The following is a 27,677-nucleotide window of genomic DNA, read 5'->3' on the forward strand; positions in this document are numbered from 1 at the left end:
GTGGGGGTAGATCAGTGGCTCCATAGCCATTTTATAGGCATAGACATAGAATTTTACGGTGGTTAAATAAATTTCCTAAGACCACATGGTTGAAAAAAGAAAAAGTAGAGACACACCCAAATCCAAAAATTTTGTGCTGGAAGGTTTTCATGCCATAAAACATTTCCATCTCCGTTTATCATTGATCCCACAAGTTCTACTACTTAACTTTAATTTCTTCGGAAGCTTAATTGACTTTTTCCTTCTATAGGACATCTGCAGTTAAATTCTTCAGAAAGTATTATGCCTGAGTGTGGCTACTCCCTACCTGAGAGCAGCTTCCTATAAGGAGGAGCTTCTCAGCAGGCAAGGAGAGAGACAGCTGGAGAAAGGCCAGGCATGGCGAGCAATTGTGGGCCACCCAAGGGCCTGGACTCTCAGGGTGTGATAACATGGTGGTAGGGGTTTGGGAAGAGGCCCAGAGACAGCGGCCCTGGAGGCCACTGCAAGGGAAAACAGGAAGGTCAAGTTCCTTCTTCAAACCAAACCAACTAAGCCCTGTCCAGGGCCCTTCCTCTGGCTCCAGCATTCATTTGGTGCAGAAGAAAACACTGAATTCCTTGGAGCCATTATTGAGGCTTGAAAGTTTGGAAGCTCTATGTTAAGCAGCATTTTAGGGACAGTTCAGCCAGAAGTGGATGTATTCCCTACAGACATAAAATTCTAGAAACTGCATTGTTTCCTAATGGGATCACTGGTTATGGACTCATGGAGCTGAAAAAGTCTCCACAGTGGGAGAGAAACTGAGAGGTGCTGAATCCGGCTGGTGAGACCCAGCACAGTAGGGGCTGGCTCAGCGCCACCAGTGAGTTAGTGTCCCCTAAGGTTGTTACAGTCAAATGCACTTGCAAAGTCATAGTGGGGAAGCGGGGAGTGGGGGTGATGCAAGGATAGAGAGCATTTTGTCAAGCATCAGATTATGACAAGGGCTCTTCCTAAAAATTAAGAATGTGATGACTGAAAGGGGCCTAGGATATATTTGGAGGTGGTACTGGCATTTGAGTATTTCTAGTTTGCTTTTATTATCTGGGTGATGAACAGTAACAGCAGCATCAGCAACAAACTCTTACATAAAATTTATCTCTAAATGCCAAAGCAGTTTGTTTCTCTAAATATAGCATACAAAAAGAGAGAGGCATTTACATAAAGTGACTCACTATTAATTGTCACTTGCGCTTCCCAATCAGGTAAGGGTTGCACGGTTCAAGCGAAAGCCTCCGCTGGCTGCTTGTTCTCTGCTCAGCTCTTGGGCACAGACACCTGCCCTGCCTTGTGATGAGGACGCCTTCCTCTGACAAAGGCAGAAATCTCCATACTCACTGAAAGCTCCTTTCCATGTACAGGGAGGCAGGCAGGGGCGCGCAGGTTTCCACTCAGCCTATTTCAAGCCCAGCCTAAGCAGCCCCTTTGCCTGTGGAACCAGGTCTGACCCCTGGCCCGTGGCGGGAAGGCCACACCAGATGCAGATGTGGGACGGGAGCTGTAGCTCCATCTTTTCATTCTCTTGCAGAAGGGGATGAGTGTGGTGCTCCCTGGCTTAGCAGCTGCTCTCAGGAATTTTATTTATCATGTTTTTTTTTTCCTAAACAGCATTTCTTTCCATTTAGTTCACAGGATGTTGATGGGTTTCTCTTCCTTTTGGGGCCCCTCCCTGTCGATGAGAGTCCAGGCCTCCCCCTTCCCAGCGTAGTCCAGCCTGCCTGGATATTCTTTCATGGGCCTCTGGGGCCAGAGGATGAGTCCCTAGTGCTGTCCATCTGCTCTGTGAATGTCTGTTCAGTTCAGTACACGTTCACTGAAGAGCCGCCCTGGGAGGATCCAGATTAGGCCTGGAGAATATAGCAATGGAAATGTTTGATACCTGACTTCATGGAGCCTGTAGACCAATGAGGGACACAAGTGGGACCTTAAAAATCACCTACAAGACAGAGAGAGATATGATCAAGTTAGAAGGTCTTTTCTTAAAGAACTCAGAGATAATCTACCCCTAGATATGCAGACGAAATTAGAGCCAAAGGGGGTGGATGAACTGGTTTGAGGACTCTAAGGATGGCACAAGTGATTTCAAATCGAAAGATGGGGAAGGAGCTCCTGGAGAAGGTGGCAACTGGGCAGGGCATCATGAGGGAAATTGGATTGTGGCAGAGGGAGAAGAGTGAGCAGAGGCTGGGAAGGAAAGTGTGGTGGGCTCCCTCTGCCAACGGTAGGCAGTCATGGGGGGTCTAGGGGCATGGTGAGTGGATGGGGAAAGGTGCTCACAGGGTCCATCAGTGATGATTGTGAAGAGCCTGAATTCCATGTGCAATGGAGAGGCACTGGTGGGTCACAGATGACTTCTATGGGGATCTTGGCCAGCAGTGTGCAGGGTGGTTGGGAAGAACAGGTCTAGTTCAAAGGCTATAGCTTGGATGTGGGCAAGAGACAGCAAGGTCCTGGAGTAAGCTGGCTGGAGTAGGGAGACAGGAATGGGTTGAAGGCACAGGGAAGAGAGAACGCACCCATTGGGTTCCAGCTGCACTGTACAGGCCACGAGCCGCAGGTGGCTCTCGAGCACTGGAGTGTGGCTGGTCTGAATTGAGATGTGCTCTAAGGATAAGACACACACTAGGTTTTGAAGGCTTGATGTGAAGAATGTACAATTCTCAATCATTTTAAAAATATTGATTACATGATGAAATAATTTCATTAGAATATACTGGGTTGAATTAAATATATTATTAAGATTAATTTCACCTGTTTCTCTTTTTAATCTGTGTGTTACACAATCTAAGATTACTTACATGGCTTACATTCTATCTCCATGGACAGCACTGGGTTAGAGGGGAAGATAATAAGGCAAAGTTTTGGGGACAGGAGGAACAGGGCTGAGAGGAGGACCTGAGAAGTGGGGTTAAGGAAAGAGGAGAGATGATGCAGATTTGGTATCTTCCCAGATTGAGGCAGCTTTTGGGCCTCTTGGGGCCACAGGAGCTTAAGAAGTTGCCGGTGTCTTTACATGGAGCACCTGGAATGTCCCTGTGGCCTCCCCAGTCACCTGGCACCTAACCATGTGCTGTTTTTTTTTTTTTTTTTTGAGACAGAGTCTCACTCTGTTGCCCAGGCTGGAGTGCAGTGGCGCGATCTTGGCTCACTGCAATCTCTGCCTCCCAGGTTCATGCCATTCTACTGCCTCAGTCTCCCAAGCAGCTGGGACTATGGGCACCCGCCACCACGCCTGGCTAATTTTTTGTATTTTTAGTAGAGATGGGGTTTCACCGTGTTAGCCAGGATGGTCTCGATCTCTTGACCTCGGGATTCACCCGCCTCAGCCTCCCAAAGTGCTGGGATTACAGGTGTGAGCCACTGCGCCCAGCCCCATGTGCTGTTTTGTGCTTGACTGTTGCTTACCTGTGTCTCTGAGTCCTTGCCTCAGCCAGATGAAAAGCCTTCTCAGGGCAATGCCATTGTATCCTGTCTGTTCTATCCAGTGCTTACTTCACCCAGGCCTGGGGGTAGCAGGAGCTCCCTGGAACTTGGCAAACATCCTTATATTGGGAGGAGCTTGGCTGGTTTTCCTTGATCTCCCTCTTCCCAGTGTGTGGCTCTTGACAACTGATTGGACCCCAGATTTAAGGTAAGACTGTATGATGTGATGCTCACAGTATGCACATGATGCAGCTGTGAGCAGGGATGGGAGCCAAGGATGGTGCCTGGGCACAGAGGGGAAGAGCATTGGATGGGGAGATCTGAGCTGGAAGGTCAGCTCCTCAAGGGTCTACTCATTGGAGTCTCCACATCTGTGAAAAGAGGGGATGATATCTACCTCCTAGTGTTGTAGGAACTAAGAGTTAATGTACGTTAACAAAGGATGGCTGGCATTCAAGTGTTGCTCTGTAACCCACAAAAGGTGTTCACATCCATGAGCTCATCTGAACTTCACAGTAGGGCAGGCATTATTATAATTTCCACGGACAGACAAGAAACCTGAGGTTCAGAGAATACAAATGACCTGATAGAGATCACCTGACTATTAAGGTAGAGCTGGGTCTGGAGCCCAGCCTGACTTCTGCCACTGTCTTTTGTTGTCCACTTAAAAGAGCAGCTTGCACACGTGCAGGGTTACATAGGGTTCAAAGGCCTGTCATGCCCATTAACTGCTTATTCTTCCTAGAAGGATGCATAAGCCCAAAGTTTTGCTATATATGAAGACATGATTTTCATGAGATTCCTGCAGCCAATGAAGAAGCAAGCCTTCAGTAATCATGTGGATCCAATGGTTTAACTGTCACCTGTGGGTGACGGGTGATGGATTATGAGGATTAGATAAGAGCTATTTGTAAGAATGTCTACAAGGTACAGTGACAGGCTCTGGTCAGATATTTTCATCATGCTACAGTGCATGAAAGTGTTTGTAAGAATTTCATCATGCTACAGTGCATCTGTATCTAACAGGATCTGCTTATATCTTCAGAAAACTTTGTCATAAATTTAAATTACTTAAAGTGTCTGATCTTCAGATACTTTAGTGCATTTGAGAATGGGAATGTTGATTACAGTATGTATAGGGAAATAGATGAATATTCCATTAATAACTATTAAAATCTGCTAAAGCTTAGGTCAAGCTGAATATATTTAGTTATAATAAAATTGGGTGAACACATTCCAACTTCAGCCTGATTTAGGGAAAGGGTGTAGGGGTGAGACACTTAGGCGGAGCCTGAAAAGGAATGGTGAGAGTTTGGCCAATGGGAAGGGAGGCTGTGCCAGACAGGAATCATGTGGGCTGATGGCAACTGAGGGCAAACTGCTTGTCCCCTCATAGTTGTGCAATGAATGCAGAGGGGCTGAGGTTCATCTGTCGCCTTCAGCTCTGCAGGCTACATCTCAGGGTGTTTCCTGTGAAAGTTCCAGAAGAAAGCTGTATGGTCAGCTTGGGGAAATATGTGGTTCATGCTGGAACGCTGGACATACCACATTATTGGAAAGATGCACATTGAATGACTGACAAAATGAAACTCAACTTTCCAAATGCTGGTAATGAGAGAAGATTCTGTTCTAACGACCAGTTGTTTCCTGAAAGAATGTCAGCTCGATTCATAATTAATGCATTCTAACCATGACAGCCACAGTCAGGACACACAAAACAAAGTGTCCTTGATCCCAGGAAACAGCCCTCTGGAATCTGTGAACTCTAGAAACTAGATTGGGAAAACTCTGACACCCCTGCCCCATGACCAACCAAGACTAAGAGTCCCAGGAAGATTGAGGTCACAGAAGGCGGGGGCCTGCCCCCTGTCCAGGAGATCCCTGATCCATGTGGGGTCATGGGCAGGGCATGAGTGATGTGATTGCTGGAGGGGAAACTGGCTCCTGGCTCCAGGTAGAACGTGACCAGCTGGAACCTGACAGGAGGTCCCTGGCACTGGTCAGCCCATCAAATCAGGTAAGTTCTTGGAGTCTGAGTAGGGACAGTTCTATGCTTTGGCAGGGATCAGGAAGATGTTAGAATGTGGTTGATGGAACTTGTCTTTGGAGTTGAACAAACATGGCTTTGCATCTCCACTTTGCTATCAACTGAGTGGCTTTGAGTAGGTGGCTTCATTTCTTAGATATTCAGTTTCTGCATCTTCACCTATAAAATAAATATATTTTTAATTTTTTTAGACTGCTGAGGGCAGTAAATTAGACTATGTACATAAAGCACCCAGCACTGTGCTAGACACATTGATACTTATTCCATAGTGGGATAGCACCACAGCTGTGATAGCCTTGTGAGGGGAGCTACACAGGAGGCCCATGGAGTGGGCTCTGAGTTAAGGATAGGTCCAGATCCTAGACTTGTAGCAACCCCCAAAACCCCCTCTTGAACCTGTTGGGGTGTGATGGGGGTGGGGAGATATAGTTCTGTTCTCTGGCTGTGTCAAAGTGTGACACCTTTATTCCTACTCTGTCTGCCCCAGATTCTCTCAAAGAGCACAAAATTGAAGGATAGCACTGGACCAAGGGTCAGGAGAATTGAGATGGGCTCTGCCACTCCCTGGCTGGGTGACCTTGGACAAGTCCTTCAACCTATTGAGGTCTGGGCTTCTTCATTTGTACATTGGAACAAGATTATCTGCTCTGTCACAGGATGAACTCCAGCCTCATTAGCCTGGCATTCAAGAGCCTTCCATCATACTCCCTCACCACATCTCTTCATGCCCACATTGTTCTGCCATATCAAACTCTTCTGGGCACTTCTTTCACCCCTACACAGAATGTTCTTGCATTCTGTGTAGGGGTGAATGCTCTTGCCCAAGTCTCTGTGTATCTAAAGCCCATATACATTTGCATCCCCTGCAGCATCTAGCACAGGGGCTTGCATAAAGCAGATCATTGTTTTCTCAGTTAGGATTAGGTTTGGGACAGGAAAACAAACACAATAGTTATTTAGCAAGTTAGAAGTGATTTTTCTCTTGCCAGGTGCGGTGGCTTATGCCTGTAATCCCAGCACTTTGGGAGGCTGAGGCGGGCGGATCACGTGGTCAGGAGATCGAGACCATCCTGGCTAACATGGTGAAGCCCCGTCTCTACTAAAAATACAAAAAAAAAAAAAAATTAGCCGGGCGTGGTGGCAGGCACCTGTAGTCCCAGCTACTCGGGAGGCTGAGGCAGGAGAATGTCATGAACCCAGGAGGCAGAGCTTGCAGCGAGCTGAGATCGTGCCACTGCAATCCAGCCTGGGTGACAGAGCGAGACTCTGTCTCAAAAAAAAAAAAAAAAAAGAAAAGAAAAGAAAAAGTGATTATGCCAAAGGATCCTAAAAGGAGGATAGCCCAGGACTGGGAAGGTTGCTCCTTTTGTTGGGGACCCATGCTCCCTCTGTCTTGCCACACCAGCACTCTTGGCACCTTACCCCATAGTCCCATATGGCTGCCTGGGTTTCAGACATCTTATTCTCATTCAGCCAGCAGAAGATGAAGAGGGCAAAGCATGTATTCTCTTCCTTGAGGGAGGCTTCCTAAATGCTGCACATGACACTTCTGCTTATAACTTTTTGGCTACAATTTAGTCACATGGTCATATCTAGCTGCAAGAGAGGCTGGGGAATATAGTTTTTAACTGCACATATTGCCCTTCCTTCCTTCTTTCTCTCTTTTTCTTTTTTTTGAGACAGGGGTCTCCCTATGTTGCCCAGGCTGCTCTCCAACTCCTGGGCTCAGGCAATGTACCCACCTTTGGCCTTCCAAAGAGTTGGGATTACAGGGGTGAGCCACCATGCCTGGCCATATTGCCATTTCTAATAAAATTGATAGGGGTGGCTGGGAGAACAGATATTGGCAACCCATACAGTTGCCTCTGCCGCAGTTACTGAAAGCATAAAAAATATAAAAACTCACTAAGAAGTTTAAAGTCTTATCTAATACATGAGATTATTATTACAAAACACTTCACTCATTTTAGGTAAGTTAATTGTCCTGACTTTTAGGTTGAAAACAGCCCAATTTTTCTTCACCTCTAGTAGAAATATGGTGACATATTTTTTCTTTTTTCTTTTTTGTAGAGGCAGAGTCTCGCTATGTTGCCCAGGCTGGTCTTAAACGCCTGGCTCAAGCAATTCTCCTTAGACTCCCAAAGTGCTGGGATTACAGACATGAGCCACCGTGCTCAGCCAACATACTTTTTTCATAGAATAATAACTCAGAGTTGTAAGTGAAGATAAATTATTGGTTCTTCCCCTTGCCTTACCACATTTTGCTACTGAGGAAACTGAACTCCAGTGAGGCTAAGTGATGTGCCTATGATGGCACAGCTGAATGGCGAAGGAACCAGAACTGGAACTTGAGTTCCTGGACTCCATCAGGGCTGTTTCCTCGATGAGCAGCCCATTCGGGTTCTGCTAACTGTCACTCGGAGGCCTTGAATTCCATGCATCTCCTAACCCTGCATGAGGGCCCTGCTCTGCCAGCACCCCTGGAGGCAGATCCAGGTCACCGTGTTGTCAGCCACATTCCTGCCAGTACGTAGTTCAAAAACTTTCCATCTGAAGAGAGGGAAACATGAAGAAATAGAGGAGCATGCTATTAAAATAACAAGGCTTTTTTGCTAAGAACAAACAATCACTTCCTTTCCTTGGCACCCAGAATCTGCAGGGCCCTGAATTAGGCACTGAAGGGAGATCTAGGGAAGCAAGAGGAATGGTCACTGCTCTTGAGGGCCTGGATGTATAGGTTCATTCTACTTTTCATCCATTTATTCAAGAATTATTTATTGAGCCTCTACTAGCAGCAGACACTGAGCCTGGCACTGGGTTTAGAGCAAGAACCATGTAACTGGGTATACAACAGTAAACTGTGCAGATATGGTTCTTGCTCTAAAATTGCTTGTAGTCTAGTGAGGGATAGAGGCAAGTAAACAGGCAACTACAAAATGGAATGAAGATTGCTGTGATGGGAAGATTGCAGTGATGGAATGAAGATTGCAGTGATGCAATTACAAAATGGAATGAAGATTGCAGTGATTACTTTGGGTGTAGACTGGGATGGCGTGGCAAGTCCGAGTGGGTGAGATATCATTACAGTGGAGACCTGAAGACTGAGTATGTGTAAGCTAAGCATGCGCCGAGAGGGGTGTGGCAAGTGGGAAGGAAGTGTATTCCCCGTGGAGAGAATGTGCAGGAGCACGCATAACCTTCTGACCAGACTGCGGCAGGCCTGGGTGATGGTGGTGGTAAAGGTGGGGAATGTTGAGAAACACCAGAAAGGTAGGCAGGGGCCCGTAAGTGAAGGACTTTGAAAGCCTGTTGGAGAGTTTCTGTGTTATCTCAAGGCCAGTGAGATAAAGGACTTGAAGCAGCAGATTTGTATGTTAGAGTCCTCTGGCCTCAGGATATAGAGTAGATGAAAGCAAGCAGGACTGGATTCAGAGAGGTCAATTAGGAGCTGTTGCTGGGATGGTGGCTTGAACCAGGAAACAGCCCAGAGAGGTGCAGAGAGGTTGAGGAATTTGAGACTACTTTAAGAGCTACAACCAACAGGTTTGGTGACTGGGTTGGAAGTAGGAAATGAGGAAAATGGAGGAAACCAACATTTATGAAGAAACAAAGACAGAGGATAACAAACAAAAACAATAGCCTTACTCCGGGAAGAAAATGGCGGCATGACCATGTATTTTGAGCAAGGAAAAATCGCTGTGGGCTACAGAGGTTTTGAAGGACTTTCTGGAAGAGTTAGAATTGGAGCTGGTCTCAGATATGGGTAGGATTTTGGTGGGTAGAGAGGACATTCCAGGCTAAACAATGATGCAAGTTAGAGTTCTAAGGCAGAACAGTGTGTGATTTGTTTAGCATGACTTGGTCATGGTTTTCTTGGGAGACTCCCAAAGAGCTGATTCTCCAGGGGGTGCTACTAAAACTCTTATTGAAAGGAGGGATTACAGAGACGAATTTCATCACTCTCCCAGAATGGCACAGAGCTCTTCATGGACCCCCGGGCCACCTGTGTAGGAACCTTAAGGGGTCAGTGGATCACTAAACAGCCCAGCCTGCCTGAGACCCTCATAGACAGTGGCTTCCACCACGACAAAGACAAAAAGTCCCTCTTTCTCAAAATCAATACTTTCATTCTCATAGGCCTCCTGCTGTGGTCCAGTCCCCATATTGAGAGCTGCCATCCCAGGGTGTTGCTTCACTACTTCTAGGCTCCGGCAGAGTCCTGCCTCGCAGGCTGCACTGGTGAGTGAGGCCTGCAAACCCATCAGGGAGACTACGTGAATCCAAGGCCATGGAAGACTTAGGTTTGGTACTCCCGCTGCTCCTTCCTGGCTGTGTAACCCTAGAATAATTTATTCAACCTCTCAAAACCGAGACTCAGAGAAGTTGGGTATTCTAGGGTCACACAGCCAGGAAGCAGCAGAGGGAGTACCCAAACCTAAGTCTGTCTGACAGCAAAGCCTGTTCTTTCCATCTGTCCAGGTTCCTAAGCCAGGTGAGGGTTGAACCTCCTTTCTTGAATCAAGGTTCCAATTCCTAGGTAGGAAAGCACAGTGAGTCAGGGAAATATTTATACTGAGACCACACACCACAGCCCTTTCCCAACCTGCTCTTGTGTGATCCTTTTGAGGTTTTTCGTTTGTTTGTTTTGAGATAGAGTCTCACTCTGTCGCCCAGGCTGGAGTGCAGTGGTATGATGTTGGCTCACTGCAACCTCTGCCTCCTGGGTTCAAGTGATTCTCCTGCCTCAGTCTCCTGAGTAACTGGGATTATAGGTACCCGCCACCATGCCTAGCTAATTTTTGTATTTTTAGTAGAGACAGGATTTCACCATGTTGGCCAGGCTGGTCTTGAACTCCTGACCTCAAGTGATCACCCCGCCTCAGCCTCCCAAAGTGCTGGGATTACAGGCGTGAGCCACTGTGCCTGGCCTTGAGTTTTTTATAGACGGGAAAACTGAGGTCCAGACATGAGCAAGGGCTCCACATGCTACCTCTCTATTTTCTCAGCCCCTTCTGCAGGCTCCATGCCATAAGAACATGGCTCCTAAGGTTCAGGCCTATGGCCCCAGTTTAAGTGGTGCCTCCACTCTGCTCCCCCCAACCCCAGCCTCCTATTTGAAGGCCAAGACTACTCAGCTTTGATTCAGGTTAAATGAGTCATCAAGGGTAAAACAAAGAAGAGAAGAAAACAAAGAAGAAAATAAAACAAAGAAGAGAAGGCCTATTCCCTTGCAGATGAAATGAACCCACCCACCTTTTGACATCTTTTTGTTCTGGAATGATGACAGCATGCAATGACTCAGAATCATCACACTCACAGAGACTACTTTGTATTTTTTCTTGAAAATGAAGAGACAATATGCCAAAAAATGAGCTGAAAATGGCTCATGAAGGGAGGGGAGAATGACCTCCAGCACACCAGGGCAGAGTGGGGGCCACATGAAGGTGCAAGAGTGGGAGGGAATCGCAACGCCTTGGCAGAGAGGAGAGCAAGTGGGGGCCAAGCCGCAAAGCTCTTCAAGGCCAATCAATGGTGAAACCTGAAGGAGTCCCATCCATCCCCAAGTCTGCTTGAGTTAAAGCCCTGCACCTTCACAAGCAGCTGGAGGGAGGGGAGGAAAGATATTTTCAAAAGAGCCATCGTATGTGGGGTGTGGGAATGAAAAACTTGCTGTGTCTAACACCAGAGAGCCTCTCCAAGCCAAGCCATCTGCCTCAGGGCAAAGGAGGGAATGGAAGCGGGACAGAAGAGTTTTGGAGCCAGCTCTCAGCACTGTACTTCTGTCTGGAGAAATGAGCTGAGAAGATCTGAATCTTCTCCAGCCTGTTCTGCAAATGTGAGACAATCAGCCCCTGGCCCAATGACTGGTGCTCACAGCATGGCTCGGGCATTACCCAGGACTCTGGTTCTTGGTGATGGGAAAGAGGACAAATTTGGAAGCCAGACAAGCTAGGGCTGGATGGTCTGCAGGAAAACGTCCACTTCTCTCAAACTGTTTCTTCTGAGGAAACAGATGATTGCAACCTCAGAGGCTGGGAGGATGAAATGATGTAAGGCATGGGAGCTGCTCTGTAAACTGTAAAATGCTATGCAAACGGTGCTTGTTAACGTGTTTACACATGTGGGTGAGTTAACAGTCTGACAGACTGGATGCCAAACTCAGAGTCCAAGGCAATAGGGGCATTATATTCTGTGCCTTAGCATCTGGAAAACATGATGAAATTGGAAATGCATTTATTGAAATTGAAAAGTTTTCTACAGAGCTTCCTGTCCTTTCCAATGCATTCCAGGCTTCCCATGGTGCTTGCAGGGCTCCGCCGGAAGCTGCTGGGAAAGCTGACTTCCATTCCGGTTGCTATGAAACTCCATTTTTGGTTCTGTTTTGTAACCATCTTCATTTCAGTCACTTGCACCATTATAAGGATTGAAAGACTCTTGGAAGAAAAGTAGTTTTTTGTTTCATAGCATTAGGGTTTGATACATAATATCATTTTTGAACAGAAAAAGTTCACATAGGAGTTGATAAAGGGTGGTATTTTAGAGCTGAAGGGACTTAGAAGACTGTCTAGTTCAACCCTGAGATTTTTTTCAGGTGAGGAACTGAGGCCCAGGCAGAAGGACTGGTTTTCTCCAGCTCTCACACATGTCAGTGAGCCAGGGTTAAAATCACCAGAGGTCTGACTCCTATTCATGTGCCCCTTCCCTTACCTCAGGGTCAAAAGCTCAGATGCTTTCAGAGTCCAGATAAGTGAGGAGGAGGGCACTGGCGAGTAGGAAGGTAAGGAGTTGTGAGATGTTCAGTTCTGTTTACGTTGATCCTGTTAAAGGTTTAAGGAGCTGCTTGAATCTTAAATTTATGTCAGTTGTCAAATCTGGGAAGTTTTCAGCCATTGTTTTTTCAAACTTTTTTTCTGTAACCATCTCTTTCTCCTTGCCTTTAAGGATTCCAATGACATGAACATTAGACCATCTGGTATTGTCCCACAGATCCCTGAAGCTTTATTCATTATTTTCCAAACACTTTCCTATCTTTCAGATTGGATCATTTCTGTTGATCTACCTTCTAGTCTACTGATACTGCCTCTGTCATTTGCATTCTGCTATTGGGCTCATCTCATCCAGTGAATTTCAGATATTGTGATTCTCAGTTCTAATATTGCCATTTGGTGCTTCTTTTATATAGTTTCTATTGCTTGACTGAGAATTTCTATGTTTCCATTCATTGTAAGAGCATTCACCTTTATGTCACATAGGATGATTATAATAGATGCTTTGGAGTTTTTTTTGTTTTTTTTTTCTCTAATTCCAATATTGTCTTATCTTTTCCCTCGAGAACTGGTCATGTTTTCCTGGTCCTTATCACATTGGGTAGTTTTAAATTGTATCCTGGACATTTCATGTAGTACATTATGAGACTCTGGGTCCTGTTAAAATCATAAAACATGTTGAGTTTTGTTTTGTTTTAGCAGGCAATCAACCCCGTTAAGTTCAACAGCAAGTTCTGTCTCATTACTCCTGTAGGCAGTGGTCTCAATGTCAGCTCACTTTTCAAAGCCTTTGTTAAGCTGTTTGTGTTCCACACGTGCACGTCTTGGGGGTGAGCTCAGGACTTGTGTTGGCTCCTACATGAAGTCCCTTTCTCCCGCTCTTTCCTCTGCAAGATTTCTCTCTTGCAGGAAAAGGACCAGTTCCTTTTCCTGGTCCTCTAGCTAGAAGGATAGATTTCTCTCAGAGCTGGAGCCGCTGATGATACCACAAACTTTCATTCAACTTGGCCAGACCTTAGAGCAAAGTGCAAGAGTAAAAAAGTGAGGACTCTCCCGACACTCTTGATATTAACGGGGACCCCTTTTCTGAATTTCTCTACCCAGAGGGACAGGTTTTCTCTCGAGATTTTAGTGCTCAAGCTGCTGCCAAGGTGGTGGCGGTGCAGTTTGGGGGCTGCATCTGACTGTGGGGCTGAGCTGAGAGAGAAAAAAAGACAAAGATTTTCCCCACGCTTTCTGTCTGGCAGGGGCCCCTTTTCTAGATTATCTATCCAGAAAGATGGGCCATTTCTTGGCATTGTTGCTGTCCATGACTGCTGGGAGGTCTCATGTTTCAGCTCACCCTTGGGTCAAAGCCAGGAGAAAACAAATTCCAGGAAATTCACCATATTGGTCATTCAGCAAATTTTGCCTTCTTTTTGCAATCTTGCTGCTTTTAGAGGACTTTTCAGAGACCTCGGTTCATTTTTTTTTTTGTATTTTGTTAAGAGTGTTTGGTTGTAATCATGAGGGAGATAGTGTGCAATGCATGCCTTCCATTTGGTTGGAACTAGAAGTTGAGCAACACACTTGGAATTCATCTTTTTTGGTTAGTGCATCCCCAGGACTTTCAAGGACGGAATCCGAAAATAGAACCTGTATTTGGGAATCCTATATTCCCTGGCCTGGTGGTGGCAGGTCCCAGGAGTCTATGGCTCCAAGTTTTCTACCTGATTTGGGTAGACACGTGAAACAATGCTCATTCAACAAAGAAGTAGTGGGTGCCCACCATATGCTATATCCTGGAGACACAAAAATCACGAAGACATAGTGCCCACCCTCAATGAGCTCATGGGCCAGTGGAATAAAGGGATTTGCAGTAAAAATTTAGGATCCAAGCTTGAAAGCTTCTTTCCCAAGACATCTTGTGGGTCCCAGAACCACAAAATATTGTCAGAGAGCAATTTCTAGCCTGATTCTGGAGCTTTGCCTTTCTAGAAACTTCTATCATTACTTCTCTCCTCTGAGGGGAACCAATAGCAAAGCACTGTATATTAAAAAACAGTATATAAAAATGCTCCTTTTGTTTTGTGAACTCTACAAATGCCTAGATTACCTGTTTGTAACAGTCTTCTTGCCTACTAAACATAGACTTGGAGAACACAGTCTGGTTTAGGGCTCCAGAACTCAAAAGGGAAGTGAAGACAATAGAGAGTGTTCAGTTAGCACCTTTAGTAGGTTGAATCTGATATTTAAAAATAAAGAGTGGGGGAGATGGGGGCCATCTGCCAAGGAGATAATCCTTCATAAAGCAGATTAACCATATCTTTGTCTTAGTTCAAATCACTATAACAAATTACCATAGACTGGGTAGCTTAACCAACAAACATTTATTTCTCATCGTTCTGGAGGCTAGAAATCTGAGATCAGGGTGCTAGCAGAGACAGGTTCTGGCGAGGGTCTCTGCCAACTTTTGCTGTATTCTCACATAGTGGAAAGAGAGCTAAAAAGTCGTCTGGTACCTCTTCTTATAGAGGCACCAATCCAATTCATGGATTCAAGGTGATTCATGACCTAATCACCTCAAAAGGCCCCACCACCTAATACCATCACACTGGGGATTTGATTTCAATATGTGAACTGTGGGGGAACACACTCAGTCCATAACACTCCCCCAGCCCACCTCTGCTGCCTTTTCTCTTTGAAAGCACTTACCTTCTCTTTCTGCATTGATGTAATGCCAGAGCATTGGATCTGGGAAAGGAGGTAAAGGTGGGAGGGAAGCATCGGGCTTCAGCCATTTAGGTAGCACAAGTAGATGCCATGCACCAACAAGGGTACCCTGTGCATGAGTTATCTTACCACCCTTACAGCAATCCAGCAGGTCTGTGTGATAAGTGTGTTTCCTGTGTGGTATACGAGGAGACCGAGACTCTGAAGTGTTGTGATTTTTCTCAAGCTATTAGCTGGCAAACTGTAGACTAGAATCCAGGTCTCCTGAGTGTGGGTTCTGTTTATCTAGTTTACCTACTGCACCAGCCTCTTTAAGACTTTGGGGTCTGAATATGTACCTCTTCATACCACTAGAGCCCCAGCAGTCTTCTAAGTGACATGTGAGCCATACTGGGAAGGAGTGTGGGGAAAGGAGACCTTACCACCGACAGCAGAGTCTGGGGGCTCACGAGAGAGGAAGATGCCCACTTGGAAGCCAGATCCCAGATTCTTTAGACCTATATCTCCCTGGAGTATAATTCAATCTAGTGCTTTTTCCCTTCTTTAAAAAAAGCTAAAATGGTGCAGAAACTAATTATGAAACAAAGGAAGAAAAAACAAGGGAAGGCAGGGATTATTTCCCAGGACATTTTCCTCTGACCAGGAGGGTAAGTTGGGTACAGAGGACAGACTTGGTGGGGATCAGAGGCAGCCCAGGGGAGAAGAGTCATCCCTTCTACTCTCCCACCTGTCCTCATTGCTGGCTGTGACCCAGACGAGAGCTGGGGGCATTGACATGGGAGGCTTCTCTCCTTCCTGAGTGGTCAGTGAGGGGCAGCTTCTCCTCCTACTCCAGGAGGGTTGGGGGAACCTGCATGTTGCATCTCAGAGCCGCCAGGGCTTCTTCTTGCCAGTCTCCTACCTTCCCTTTCTGGCTCCTTTCCTCCCACCTCCTCATGCCCTCTTTCTCATTTAATAGCATGGAGAAAGGAAATGAAACTTGATGGAGCCCAACTGTGCCAGGCACTGTTCCAAGAACTTTGTGTTCGTTTGTTTCTAGAAAAAAGAGGGCTTGGTATACTGTAGATGCTCAATAAATGTTAGCTCTTACCTTTAGTGTCTCCATGTTCTTCATTTTACTGATCTCCAGGCACAAGGCAGCAGTTGATGGCTCAGTTTCACAACTGCTGCAGAGAGGAGGCAAGAACAATGTCAAGTGGTTGGGTGGGGGAAGATGAGACTGGCATTAGGGCTAATCACACACATTTCTCAGGGTGCTCCTGTTTTGAGGCCCTATTTCTATGAGAAGGAAATTGAGGCAAACCCAGAAGCTGACAGCTTAGCTGGGAACCAAAGATGATGATATATGGAAGCCCATGGAATCTCAGGGCTCGAGCAGCACCTTTTGGCACCCACCTGCACCCAAAGAGCATCTTTAAAAGTTGTCTCATACTTGCTCCAGGCAGCTCTTTCACACCATTACCATGCTCTGTGCCAGACATGACTAATTTTTTAAATCTCTGACACTCTTAATTAGTCATGAGCTAATTCTGTAAGAATGTTAGAGTAAGCACACCAAAATTATATTCTTCTGCAAAGAGAAAGAAGATTGCCTGAGACCACTTATCCCCCCTCAAAGAAGCAAGGTCCCAGCCCAAACCTTTGAAGCTTTGTGACATCAATAGATTTTCTCGAGTGGCATCATGTCCTTTTGATTTTTCTATATATTGTATTTTGAATGCCACCTTCTCCTCTCCTTTCCACTGCCACTGCCCTGGCTGGGTCCTCATCAGTGCCATAAACTCTCACCAGGTTCTCTGCCACCAATCCAAACAAAACCAAACACTACTAACCATGGATCTTCATGGCACATTTGCTTTTGTTGGCTCCAAAAGCCTTCAGTGGTTTCCATTGCAGATTGGAAAGGTCTAGACTCAGCGATCAAAACTTCCACCATTGATTGCTTTTCCAAACATCTCCCCTACTTCCTGTTGCGAATACCACCTGGTTTACTTATTATCTCTGGTTTACTATTATCTGGTTTACTTATTATTGGTGCATCAATATGTCTAGACCCTTCTGATCTTCCCAGCTTTACCCGTGCCTTTTGAGTTCTCTTCTTCTCATTTCTCACCACTGATGGACAGTCATCCTTCCTTCCAAGAAGGGCTTAAGTCTGGTTGCCTTGACTCTAGATAATTTCCCTCCTCCTTAGCAATTCCACTTTTGATTGTCTGGACTCCTCGTGCCAGGTACAATTATCCTGTATTGTTAATTGTCTTTCTATGTCTGTAATTTGCTTCTGTGTTGTAGACATCATCATGGCACACTGCCATGCTTTTCTTACAGAATAGGTACTTAATATTCTATTATTCAATTTGCTAGAACTTTGCAATTTCATAAAGATAACTCTGTCATTAAAAATGTCTCCAGTGGGGATTTAGGGCCCTTGAGATGGTGCAAGAAAAGGAGATAAAGGGTTTTTTTTAAAGCTATTTGTTCTTCCTGTGCAAATTATATAACTTCCAATTATTTCCAACATTAAAGAAATAGTCCCTCTGAACCCTTTTAAATTATTCAAACATTAAAATGATTCACCAGTTTTTTTTTTTTTAAACTGCTGTGACCCTTCCAAAAATGTAAAAAAGAAGAAAGAAAACCCAAATATTGGCTCTTTTGGAGGAAAAATAAACTGTGCTTTTTTTCTCCAATATTCTGAAAGAACTGGGAATGCACAACAAAATGGCAGCGCTTGTGTGCACCTGAGTGTGTACACCTCACCTCTGTCTTGATTCCACTCTCCCTACCAAGCTTTCCTTGGGTAGCAGTCATGGAGCCATAGCCGGAACCAGTCACCTGAGCACTTCTCTCGCAAAGGAGACTTTGGTTTTCATCCCTGCCAGGGGGATTCAAGTGCTGCTCTCCTAAGGAGGAGAGCAGGTTTTCTTCGCTTGACTGTATTTCAACACCTTTGGTGGAATGACTCCAGCCAGCCACGATGCTTTTTTGCTTCCCAGCTTCTCCTAGAACCCTAGATGTAGCATCCTTTCGGTCCTCAACATTTACTTCCCTCTTCACTCACTGTATTAGTTTTCTGTTGCTATGTCATTACCAAAGCTTATTAATTTAAAGCAATACAAGGTGGGGCGCAGTGGCTCATGCTTGTAATCCCAGCACTTTGGGAGGGCAAGGTGGGCAGATCACCTGAGGTCAGGAGTTCGAGACCAGCCTGGCCAACATAGTGAAACCCCATCTCTACTAAAAATACAAAAATTAGCCCAGTGTGGTGATGCATGCCTGTAGTCCCAGCTACTCGGGAGGCTGAGGCAGGAGAATTGCTTGAACACAAGAGGCAGAGTTTGCAGTGAGCCGAGATCTCACCATCATACTTCATCCTGGACGACAAAGCAAGACTCCGTCTCAAAACAAACAAAAACACACACGCAAATTTATTATCTCATGGTACCAGCTGGCTTCTCTGCTCAGGGTCTCACTAGGCCCAAAGCTCTGTGTCTCTGTCTGTCACTGCCATCATCCCACAACCCTGTCTCTGTGGCACCTTGTGCTTCACAGCTCAAGGTCATATTATCTGCATTTGGTTTTGAGACAATCATAACCTTATGAGCACTTTCTCCATTCTTCTCTGCTAGCTGAGTTTCTCCAAGGCCTAAGACATAGGCCATGCCCTCACAATTCTATACTCAGGCACTTTCCAAAATCACACATTCCTTAATGCAGTGAAGAATTGATGCTCATGAGTGACATCCTACATTGAAAGGAAGAGACACGGCCGGGTACAATGGATCATGCCTGTGATCCCAGCACTTTGGGAGGCCGAGGTGGGCGGATCACTTGATGTCAGGAGTTTGAGACTAGCCTGGCCAATATGGTGAAACCCTGTTTCTACTAAAAATACAAAAATTAGCTGGGCGTGGTGGCAGGTGCCTGTAATCCCAGATGCCCAGGAGGCTGAGGCAGGAGAATCGCTTGAACCTGGGAGGCAGAGGTTGCAGTGAGCCGAGATCGCGCCACTGCACTCCAGCCTGGGTGACAAGAGTGAAACCCTGTCTCAAAAAAAAAAAAAAAAAAAAAAAAGGAAGAGACACAGTTACTTGGGGGATGGATGGCAAATGTTCTATTTAGAAATGCATTTCTAAAGCTCACCTTGTGGAGTTTCTTGTCATGCATCTTTTAAAAAACTAAATTAAAAACCTTGCATATTAGACTGAGGATTTTCTCTTGAAAGAGACACAGAGACAGGGTCAAGTCACTGGGAATTTCATGCTTTGGAGGATTTTCTCAGAAGACTTTCTAAGAATAACTTCAATAAACTCCAGTAATCTGCAACCTACTTTTCTTTCTTTAAAACAAAGTTAGCTATGGAATTAATATTTGGAAAATGCAGAAAGCTTAAAGGAAATAAACATTTCCCATGATCTTACCATCCACTGAAAACCATAGTTAACTTGACATGGGAGTGGGCTTGGGTTGGAAAAAAATAGGGAGAGAGCTTTATCTCTGGAAAGCATTGCGGGCTCCCTTATTATATAATAAGTGAGATAATAACACTCACTTATTATCTTAGTGACACTGTAGGGGGAAGCACAAGCTATGTAAAGAGGACTTAATTTGGCAAGATCTACTGACTAGCGAGGGGCTAAAAAGAGATGAGTGGGGTGGAAGCAATGGTTTCCACAACAGCTCCAAGATAAGGGGCACCACTTGTGCAAATTTAGCACCAGGGAGTGGGGCCAGGACAGAACTTCAACTCAATATTTGTCAAGCCCTCAGTACACCTCCCAACCTAGAAAAACGATAAAAATGTTAATTTTTGAAATCACTAGCAAAATACTAAATACAATGTCAATATTTTAAACGAAATTGCCCTGAGAGCACAGTTGTTTCTAATGACTTCCTCCTGCCTGATCCTCCATTTTTCTCTGTGGTCTTATCTTTCTGAACTTTTTTGCTGCAATTGGTGAGCATGGAAAGGCTGAAACCACTATTATCACCACTATTACTGCCCTCCCCTCTGCATTTGAACACCCCGCTGCATCCTGCACCTTGCCTCTTGCTTTATACTTGTTGCTCTGGATGAGGTCCCATGTATCATCCTCAGCCTGGGATTTTCAGGCTCCTAGAAGACATTTCCTCTTACTGACACATGGACACGTGCAATTGCAGCCAAAGGTGAATTGGTTGTCAAGTGTCCCCTCAGCTTGGCTCCTCTCTGCCCTCTCACTGCCTCCTGACATCTCATCAGCTCTTATCCGCCCCTTAGAGGGACCATCATTTCAGTTATTAGCTATTCTTGTGTATACCTGCTGGTTTTCACTTCCTTGTATTTGCTCAGACATTTTTTTCCACCAAGAAGGCAGATGCTTCAAAACCCCGATGGACACTGCCTTTCAGAAGCTCTGCCTAAAAAAAACCCACCTACATCTCCTACTTGGCATCCTCCAAGCACTCGTGTGTTTAGGCTGGGCTATGTATATTTTCACATTTTCTGTTGTTTTCATTCTTTATAGTGATGACAATACTACTTACTACTTATTTAAGGACTAGCACATGCCTGGACATCTCTCTCTCTCTTTTTTTTTATAGGCAGAAGGAGAGGAAAAGCAGCTCAGAGTACTAAGGGGCTATGATTGGAAGGGTGTCAAGAACCAGCTCTCTCACCCTCAAAAGGCCTTCCTGGCCCAGCCGGTCCTGCCTAAATTCTCTCATCAGAGTGCAGGTCACTGGGGAGTAAAGATGCTCACCCTCACCTCTTTCACCCCTCCACACCTGCCCACCCCATCTCCACTGTTCAGTGCAAAGGTTCCTGGGAACAGCAACATTCTAAACTGTTAACAGCTGAAGCCTTCCAAAGGATTCTGTCCCCCAGTGACAGTTGGCTGAGGACCGTGAAAGAGAGAGGTCCTTCAGGGTTGGGAGTGAGACCAAGAGGGAAGGGAAATTACCAGCCTCAGGAAGAAGCAGACTCCCGGGCTGAGCTCCTCACAGCCTACTCCTCCCCAAACCATGCCTGCAAACCTCCTTGAGGGTTTATGGGGCATTGCTCTGCAAGGGACTCAGAGATGAATCAGACATGGATCCTGCCCTTGAGGAGCTTACTGTCTACTGGCAAAAAGTGCCGAGTACAATTTCAACCCAGGGCAATTTCAAGGGTTGTAGGACTTCAGAAGAGAGAAAGATACGGGCTGGACATCAAAGAAGGCCTGCTAGAGGAGGTCGCATTTGAGCTGGACCTCGAAAGATGGCAGGGGACTTTCCACAGGCAGAGCCTGGAGGTGGTGCTAGTTACAGAGCAGACACCTTCAGTCTGAGGCTGTGATCTGTGAGGGCGGTGGAGAGGGGGGAAAGCCAGGGAAGGGTAAAAGGCCAAGGAGACCCTGACCACCTTCCCTAGTAAGAGGACACCAAGGATCACGCTTTGCCTGCTTTAACATCTTGCCTACCATTGCCCTGATGAAAATAGGCCGCTGTTTTGAATTAGCTAAAAGTTGAGAACTCAGACTTGGATTTGACAAGTGCCCTCTGAGGGCAGTTAAACCAACTCTCAGCCCTATGATTCTATGAGTCTGTGATTCCCAGGTGGAGCCAATGACACACCTTTGGAACTAGGCAAGTCCTCTTGGTCAGCGAATTCCCTCAGGGGAATAATGCTCCTTCACAGGAGAATAGCAGATGGAGAAACCCCCAAAAGTGAATATGTCCAGGACTGCTCAGTTGAATTTGCAATAGTTCCAGATTATTGACTAGCTCATGCCTGTCAGCAGAGTGAGAATGGACACATACTTTGAAGAGTATGAGGGCAGGTAGAGGTGAAGAAAAAGACTGAAGGTGGCATTAGATGGCAAGAACATGACAGTGAGGTACTTGATGAGAACCTCCCAAAAATGATCAAGAAGGGGTAACTGGGTGATAAAGGGGTAGGTTAAGAAGCCTATACTTTATTGTACCTGGTTTTTTCCCCCCACTGTTGCTATTTTAGAATTGCAGCTCTACATTTTGTGGAGGTTACAGAGGGAATCTTGTGAATTTTTTTTCTCTGACAGGGAAATAATTACCAAAATCTTAACTTTTATAATATTTGTGCAAATTTCAAAAGTAAGTTTTGTTTTATCTTTGGTGGCACCACATGCTTTGGACTTTTGTTTTTAAATCCCAGCATAACCAGTGTTTTCCCAGGATTCTAATCATTCCCAGTGGGCTGAATTTAGCCAGCAATAAACCTAGCCTTGCAAAGACAAAGCAACCAGTGATATTTGTTAAAATAGAAGCTGACAGATAAATCAGGTCTAGTCAATCAAAGGATGAAGAGCAGAAGACTTAGGCCAGAGAGAGCACTAGCATGTGTTGGATGGCCAGAAAAAGAAGGGAAGGAAGGCATGCAGGGGGTCAGCCCAAATAGGGGTCAGTATGCAGGGCTCTGGCCTCCAATCCTAAGACCCCTTGGGAGGGGAAGAGCATTCATTTTCTACTTCACTTTTTATGTACCTGCCTTGGCGGAAGAAGCCTTGGTCTTGGAGGTGTAGCCCCTGCATCCAAAATGAGATGAAGCCTGCCTCTGTCAAGTCAGGACCAGAAAGGCTAAGTTGATCTAACTTGGAAAGGAAGCTTTGTGCTATCTCAGTTTTATGCTGAGTGTCTGCCTTTGAGGGGCAAGAACAGCCACAGAGAACAAAGAATCTCAGGATATCAGAGAGAGGAGGCAACATAGCCAAGTCCAGTATGAGAAACCTGCCTTCTGGAGATTTCTTCATATAGCTGTTCTTTCAGCTGGTCTCTCCAGCTTCTGTCTGCCCCCAGTAGGTTGCCTCAAAGGCCCTTTTCCTATGATCATTCCAAGCCCCAGCGAAATACCTGTTTAATGCTCAATGTGGCAGTCCCCTTTGGATCTGACTTCCCTTCTGACAGCTTCCCCACCACCCTGTGAACTGGTTCCATTGTCTTCCCTGGAAAGGTAGTTCCCTTTCTTAGCCTCCTATTCACTTCTGTTCACCTCTTTTTCCTTCCTGCTGTTTCTCCAAAAACACTTTGCTGGCCTCCAATAATATTGGTGTCCAAATTCAGTTTGGGGCCTACCACTGTTTTATGCCTCTGTGGGTTACAATTTTCTTTGAGGAATGTCCTCATAACCATATATTTTTAAACTAAATAGTTTGCATGAATAGGGATCCCCAAGCATTTGATACAATAAGAAAGGCATAGAACGGGGGTGTAATTTGGGGGCAAGCGTGTTTGCTGTAGGAGGCAAAGGCAGCAGGAGCTGCTGGTTCCCAGTATAGGGTTGGAGGAGGAGCTGCTGGTGGTACTGCTCACATGCTGCATTCAGGCTGCTGGCACAGGGGGTTCCGGAGCTCCAGGCCTGGCAGGCATGGTGGGAGGAGCAGGCCCTTTGTGGTCTTTTTGAAACTCTAGGCCTTGCCAACTGATTGGGGAACAAGGGGTCAGTTTCACTCAATTCTCCTACAGGTGACTCAAACCTCTATCACACCCAACCATCTGCCCCAGAGATGATCTCTCCTATGAAAGCCGTTGAAATGCACCAAAGTGATTTATTGAGAGTCTTATCTCTCAATGAGAAGCTCATAGGCTACGTGCAGCCCTCTTGTTAGTTGTAGCTTAGGTCATAAGCGTAGAACCCAGTAAAACTGTGTAGAAAAATGTTGAAAGACTCCACAGAGCCTAGACAAGAAATTGAGATCATGGATTTGCCTTCTCTTTTAAAGACTCCTTAGGAGTCACTTCCTCCTCAAAATCCTTTTAATGGATTTCTATGAAGAAAATCATCTAAATAAGAGTTTTACTCAAACTGGGGTCAGTACTCCCTGGTGGCTCAGGACTCTGAGGGGAGCTGATAGACACGCTGCAGAAGCATACTGACAATGGTTTGGTCCTGCCTACCGGTTGCCGTTTCACTCTTCCTGTTGCTCAGATTGGCTGTGCATTCTCTTGCTTTCAAACAAATGTAACTGCATGAATGACAGTACTCCCATCCCCATTTCTGCCCAGCGAAATCCTACCTCTCCTCTTGGCTCAGCTCAAATGTCACCTCCTCTGTAGAACCTTCAATGAGTGTCCAGTGGGAGGTCAATATTCCCTCCTCTGGACTCAACCACCATTTGGTTGGGTGCTCCCCTACACTCTAAAAATGAGGGTGTTAGCAAAGGTCTTATCTCCCCTGCTGGGCTGTCAACAAGTGAGTAGAAGATTGCTGAGCATCGAAGCTAGGATAAGCCAGAAAGGTGGCACTTGTTTTTTCAGATGCCATTAAATTCCTGTAAAGGAACTTCTCGCTGAGGGTGCTCATTCTGTGTGGGGGGAACTGCATGAAAACACTCCTCATGGCCTTTTCTTTGCAAAGGCACAGTTAGGTCTGCAAACGCAGAATTTGAGCAGCTGTGGCAAAGCAGCCCTGATCACATGGCCCATCTTTTCCATTCTCTAGCTGTCCTGACCAAAGGCCACAGTGGAAACAGTTCTAAGAGCCACAAGAGCTGTGGAGGCAGAAGTAGAGGAGGAAAGACAAATGTCAAAATTCTTGGATGATCCTGGGTAGGAACTGGCCAATGGGGGATGAGAATGGGTAACAGAGCCTTTCACCTTTGGGGTCAGCAGCATGTCTGGATTCAGGACCAGAAGGCCAAAACATCTGTCAGCTGGGCAGCAGCTCCTGTGAATGAATCGCCTTTGTCTTGTTGGAGGCAGGATGAGTGTGAGTTTTTTTGCTCAACAGAAAGCCATGTAAACCAGGGATCAGATGGAAGCCCTGGTGGTGGCAAGAAGCCCAGCAGCCCTTCAGACAGAAGATGCCCATCAACAATGGAGAGGAGTACACAGGACCTCCAAAGGAAAGGTCCTCTGTCTTGGCGGAAGGCCCCTCACCTCTTCGTGAAGCCCTCTGGGGCAGAAAAAGGCCTTGCCGGTTCCAGCAAACCTTCGTGGAGCATGGGGGTGGCAGATAGGGTGCCTGGTCCCAGCCACTCCTCTCCCAACTTCCCACTAGCCACGTGGGCAAACTCACATTAGCAATGACCTCAGGCCTCCTTTGCTCATTTAAGGAAAAGCAGTGATCCCATTATCCCAGGGGTGATTCTTTGCCCCAGACGCAGCTTCTTTTCTCTAACTTCCTTCAGCCCTGCTGGCTTCTCCTCAGCAGTAGCTAACGTGGGATGATGATCAGCAGCAGTTGAGCTATTTTTAAGTTAACAAACTACCAATGCTAAGAGTTCCTGAGAAAGCCGGGGAATTTGGAGCCTCAGAAGCAAATGCTAAACGTGATTGATGGGCATGGAAGGGAATGTTCTGGACTGCTGTTCAAAAAAGGAATCCCTTGAATTTAATCTTAAAAATGGCCAAGCTGGAAGAGTCCTTAGAAACCATCTAGTCTGCTTTCTCCCTCCCTAGAAAATTTCTACAGATGAGAAAGTGAAGTGGATGATGGTTTAGGGCTGAGGCACTCAGCTGATGTAGAGCTGGAAGCCAGCTCTTCCTGATTCCTATGTGAATATTCTTTCCATAAAGATCAGTAGAATGTTTTTGGATTTCTTTATTTCAATGAGTTTCAATTATCACACTTTTATTTTTTGTAGCATGGGCTCCATAAAACTAAATTATTGTACAAACTAAGTTAATTAAACAAACCCCAGACACAGAGTAACTTAAATGACATTGGGGTACTAAATCTCAGTTTATAGTCAATGGACAGATAACTCTGAAATATCAGCTGGTGGCATATCCAGATCAGTAAGGAAGGACCACCTGAACAGTGGCGGCATTCCAGCTGGTATGTCTTCCTGGGCTCTTGCTGCAGTACTTCCTTTCAGCTCCTGCTTTGCTCTCTGGGGTTAATTCAATATCCAGGGGCAGGGAGCCACACTCGGAAGGTCCTCTCCCTGCATCTAACTCCTGCTTCAACACCCAGCTCCAATGTCTTCTCTGTGAAGCCTTCCTGCATCTTTCCCCATTCCTCAGAGTAGCCTAAATCCTCTCCTAATGCCCCCTCTCTTTATAATACCCCTACAGTCACATTGTAACGTTACTGTGTTAGGCCCCCACCAGGCCTAGGGTTTTTTTTGTTTTGGTTTGGTTTTTGTCTCTTTGTCATTCCTACAGTGAATCTCTCCAGAAACACCAATGAACAGGTTTGACTGTACAAAGAGACTACAATGAGAATTTTAGTGCCAATATAGGAGATTTGGGACCCACACTAGGTAGAGTTTACTAGAAACAAGATACCCCTAACTGCGGTAGACATTGAACAGGGAGGGAGATACGGGAGGGAGAAGAGCAGTGGGGGTGTCTGCAGGAAAGCCTTGTTAAAATCATGGAGGCTGAGGTAGCTTATGGGAGCCTGGGTCTTAGAACTGACCCCTGGGTCATTGAAAGAGAAGCCCCTCTTGGAGGGGAATGAGAGGCTGCAGCAAGCAGCTCTGAGTCACACAATCAGGAAGACATTGAACGCTTGAGGCAAACAGCCATTATGACAAAGGAGAAAATGCGCTGTACTCCATGGGACTCTGTCTCCCCCCGTGGACCTAGCATGCTGGGCAAAGGCAGCTGTCGCTTGGCTTGAGGCTTATCTGTTAAAGAGGAGGCTGGTGTAAACCTAAACCGGGGGGCATGTGGAGATGAGGGAGAGGGCTGGCCGGGGTGTTTGGAGTCTGGGCCTGTCTCAGCTCTGCCACCAGTTGGTTGCATGGCCTTGAGTCAATCTGCTCCATCAGAATAATGTGGGCAAGATAAATTCTAAAGTTCTTCCAGGTCTAAAGGTCTGGGATCCTAGGGCTGCGTGAACCTGTTCCTACCTCAAACCTGTTCATTGGTGTCTCTGGAGAGAGATGGACACAAAAGTCGTCACTTGGCTCTTTTGGAAACAGTTGAGTCAAAAAAGTCTTGGCCTCCTGGTCATTTTTAACCAGGGCCTCACAGAAAACAGTTTGCAGTCCAACTGGTACACTGGCATGAGGCTGTACATCCTAACTGGGAGAGCAAACCGGAAACTTCTCCCCTTGGCTGTTCAAAAATACTTCATTTTTTAAAAATGGTCTTTTTAAAACTGTAAAGGTGTATAAAAACATTAGTTTTAGAACAATTGCTCCCCAATAATTTATTTTACGAACAGGAATATGAAAAATAAATGGTGGTGGGAGGAAGGATCCACTAAGAACACCTTTTTTAAATTTTGCTAAGTAAGGACGTTGAGGAAAAACACTCAAACTCCAATCTACCATCATTGTTTAATGTCCAGCAAACATGAAGCATTTTAATACCAAAAAGTGAGGAGAATATAATCTCAGCTTAAAGGAACAACCTTTTAAGCTGAATTTAGCACTATGGAAAATGTGCCTCATTGTCCATACTTTTAGCGAGTTTCCCACAGACGTACACCGGCCCCATGGATTGGCGCGCTGAGGATCACCAGTTTAGGGGTGCCAGTGCCTTCTGACAAAGGCCTGTGGATCCCCATGACTGCCTGTCTGTTCTTTTTAGAGACCTGCCCACACTGCAGAGAAGTGATTGTGAAGGTCTCCAACCCTGTCATGCCCCCACGTGCCATCTTGACTTGGGAGAGGGACACTCACAAAACCATGTCAAATCGACATCCATTTCTTTCTCTTTCCCTCAGGTCTCAGGGGAAGAACACACTTTTCCTCTGCTCCTCGGATTCTTTCTCTCAAGGCCTCTTCTACAAAAATCCCTGCCCAGAGGGTTACTGC

General features: G+C 45.8%; 1 protein-coding gene and 1 long non-coding RNA gene across 3 annotated transcripts in view; one reads left to right on the forward strand and one right to left on the reverse strand.

Moving 5' to 3' along the window:
- Positions 1 to 1,036: 1,036 nt before the first annotated feature.
- Positions 1,037 to 20,750, reverse strand: LOC116273178. Of its 2 annotated transcripts, none has more exons than XR_004181635.1 (5): positions 20,629 to 20,750; positions 16,061 to 16,136; positions 7,747 to 8,041; positions 3,427 to 5,650; positions 1,037 to 1,868 (listed from the first exon to the last, which is right to left on the reverse strand). It is a non-coding gene; the product is annotated as an uncharacterized LOC116273178 (long non-coding RNA). The 2 variants fall into 2 exon arrangements; XR_004181634.1 differs by having other exon boundaries at positions 1,037 to 1,957.
- A 96-nt stretch (positions 20,751 to 20,846) lies between these two features.
- LOC100997810 (aromatase) overlaps positions 20,847 to 27,677 on the forward strand; it is a 91,690-nt gene continuing 84,859 nt past the window's right edge. The window contains exon 1 of the mRNA XM_017960617.2: positions 20,847 to 21,827. The gene's annotated coding sequence lies outside the window, so the exon portion shown is untranslated. The remainder of the gene's footprint in view (positions 21,828 to 27,677) is intronic.

Source organism: Papio anubis, unplaced genomic scaffold, assembly GCF_008728515.1.
Source record: "Papio anubis isolate 15944 unplaced genomic scaffold, Panubis1.0 scaffold44, whole genome shotgun sequence".
Lineage (NCBI taxonomy): Eukaryota > Metazoa > Chordata > Mammalia > Primates > Cercopithecidae > Papio > Papio anubis.